Here is a 2,705-nt window from a genome sequence, read left to right as displayed (position 1 = left end):
CCAAAATTTGGGGTTTCGGGGCCATTTTGAGGCGTTTTTAGGGGGTTTTGGGGCATTTTTAGGGGATTTTTTGGGGATTTTGGGGTGGAGGTTGAGTACCTGATCCACCACGCCGACCTGGACCAGGTGAGAATGCCCAAAATTCCCAAAAAATCCCAAAATTCCCAAAAAATCCCCCAAAATTTGGGGTTTCGGGGCCACTTTTAGGGGGTTTTGGGTTGATTTTAGGGAATTTTGTGGGATTTTTGGGAGGTTTTGGGGTGGAGGCCGAGGACCTCATCCACCACGCCGACCTGGACCAGGTGAGAATGCCCAAAATTCCCAAAAAATCCCAAAATTCCCAAAAAAATCCCCAAAAGTTGAGGGTTTGGGGCCACTTTTGGGGGGCTTTGGGTGGTTTTAGGGAATTTTGGGGGATTTTTGGGAGGTTTTGGGGTGGAGGCCGAGGACCTCATCCACCACGCCGACCTGGACCAGGTGAGAATGCCCAAAATTCCCAAAAAATCCCAAAATTCCCAAAAAAATCCCCAAAAGTTGAGGGTTTGGGGCCACTTTTAGGGGGTTTTGGGTGGTTTTAGGGAATTTTGGGGGATTTTTGGGAGGTTTTGGGGTTGAGGTTGAGCACATGATCCTGGAGCAGGTGAGAATTCCCAAAATTTCCAAAAATTCCCCAAAAATCCAGGAATTCACAAAAAATTCCCCCAAAATTTGGGGGTTTTGGGGCCATTTTGGAGGGTTTTGGGGCATTTTTAGGGAATTTTGGGACAATTTTAGGAGGTTTTGGGGTTGAGGTTGAGCACATGATCCTGGAGCAGGTGAGAATTCCCAAAATTCCCACAAAATCCAGGAATTCCCAAAAAAATCCCCAAAATTTGGGGGTTTTGGGGCCATTTTGGGGGATTTTTGGGAGGATTTGGGGTTGAGGTTGAGCACATGATCCTGGAGCAGGTGAGAATTCCCAAAATTCCCACAAAATCCAGGAATTCCCAAAAAAATCCCCAAAATTTGGGGGTTTTGGGGCCATTTTGGGGGATTTTTAATCCCAAAATTCCCACAAAATCCAGGAATTCCCAAAAAAATCCCCCAAAATTTGGGGTCGAAATCGCGAAAACCGCAGCAAAAACGGTCCAAAAATGAGAATTTTGGAGGAATTTTGGGACTTTGTTCAGCCCCAGGAGATGTTGGTGGAGGTGAGACGTTCCTGGAATTCTGGGAATTCCCAAAATTCCCAAAAAATCCAGGAATTCCAAAAAAAAATCCCCAAAATTTGGGGTTTTGGGGCCATTTTGGGGCATTTTTAAGCAATTTGTGTCAATTTTTGCCTTTTTTGGGTGGATTTGTTTCAATTTTTGCCTTTTTTGTGTAGTTTTGGGTCAATTTTTTCCCTTTCTTGGGTGGTTTTGTGTCAATTTTTGCCTTTTTGGGTGGTTTTGGGTCGTTTTGGTTCATTTTTTTTCCTTTTTGGGGCAATTTGTGTCAATTTTTGCCTTTTTTAGAATTTCTGCCAATTTTTGCCTTTTTTTTGGTTATTCCCCCCAATTTTGCTGGAATTTCCCCCATTTTTGCCCTTTCTGGGTGGGATATTTTCGGGGGGGATCCCAAACCTTGCCCAGTTTTGTGGAACTTTCTGGAATTCTCGGCAGGACGGGGCCCTGAGCCGGGAGGAGATTTTGGGCCGTTGGGAGCTTTTCGTGGGGAGCCGAGCCACGGACTACGGGCAGGACCTGCACAGGGCCCACGACGAGCTCTGAGCCCCAAAAACACCCCAAAAACATCCCAAAATAGCCCCCCAAAATTCAGCAAAATATCCCCCAAAAATCACAAAAATAGCTCCAAAAATTCCCCCCCAAAATTCGGAAATATTCCCAAAAACATCCCAAAATAACCCCCAAAATTCACCAAAATATCCCCAAAAATCCCAAAAAATATAAAAAAAAATTCCCCCCAAAATTCACCAAAATATCCCCAAAAATTGTCCGTGGGTCCGGCCGGGTGTCCGTGGGGCTGTCCCAGTGTCCGTGTGTCCGTCGGTCTGGCCAGGCTCTGACCGAGTGACCGAGTGTCCGTGGGTCCGGCCGGGTGTCCGTGGGTCCGGCCGGGCTCTGACCGAGTGACCGAGTGTCCGTGGGTCCGGCCGGGTGTCCGTGGGTCCGGCCGGAGGAGCAGCCGCGTGTCCGAGCAGCGTCCGAGCGGCCGCAGAGTTCAGGTCAGTCCGTGGGTGTGTCTGTCTGTCCGTCTGTCCGTGTGTCCGAGTGTCCGTGGGTCTGTGGGTGTGTCCGTCTGTCCGTGGTGCTGTCGCTTTGTCCACCCCAGTGTCCAGCCCTGTGTCCATCTATGGGTCTGTCTGTGTGTCCATCCCCGTGTCCACCCCAGTGTCCACTCCTGTGTCCATCCCTATGTCTGTTTGTCCATCCCCGTGTCCACTCCAGTGTCCACTCCTGTGTCCATCTATGGGTCTGTCCGTTTGTCCACCCCAGTGTCCACTCTCATGTCTGTGGGTCAGTCCCTGTGTCCATCCCCGTGTCCACCCCAGTGTCCGGCCCTGTGTCCATCTCCGTGTCCGTGGGTCCATCCCCATGTCCATCCCAGTGTCCACTCCAGGCGGCCGCAGAGTTCAGGTCAGTCCGTGGGTGTGTCTGTCTGTCCGTCTGTCCGTGTGTCCGAGTGTCCGTGGGTCTGTGGGTGTGTCCGTCTGTCCGTGGTGC

At 50.2% G+C, this 2,705-nt stretch overlaps 1 long non-coding RNA gene across 1 annotated transcript; it reads left to right on the top strand.

Annotated features, from left to right (window-relative positions):
• Positions 1–81: 81 nt before the first annotated feature.
• On the top strand, positions 82–1,765 carry LOC120495971. Its single transcript, XR_005626196.1, has 2 exons — positions 82–126; positions 1,644–1,765. It is a non-coding gene; the product is annotated as an uncharacterized LOC120495971 (long non-coding RNA).
• Positions 1,766–2,705: the final 940 nt, after the last annotated feature.

This window comes from Passer montanus, unplaced genomic scaffold (assembly GCF_014805655.1).
Source record: "Passer montanus isolate IOZ18808 unplaced genomic scaffold, ASM1480565v1 scaffold936, whole genome shotgun sequence".
Classification (NCBI taxonomy): domain Eukaryota; kingdom Metazoa; phylum Chordata; class Aves; order Passeriformes; family Passeridae; genus Passer; species Passer montanus.
Note: the sequence above shows the minus strand (reverse complement) of the source record. Positions and strands in the feature narration are given on the sequence as shown.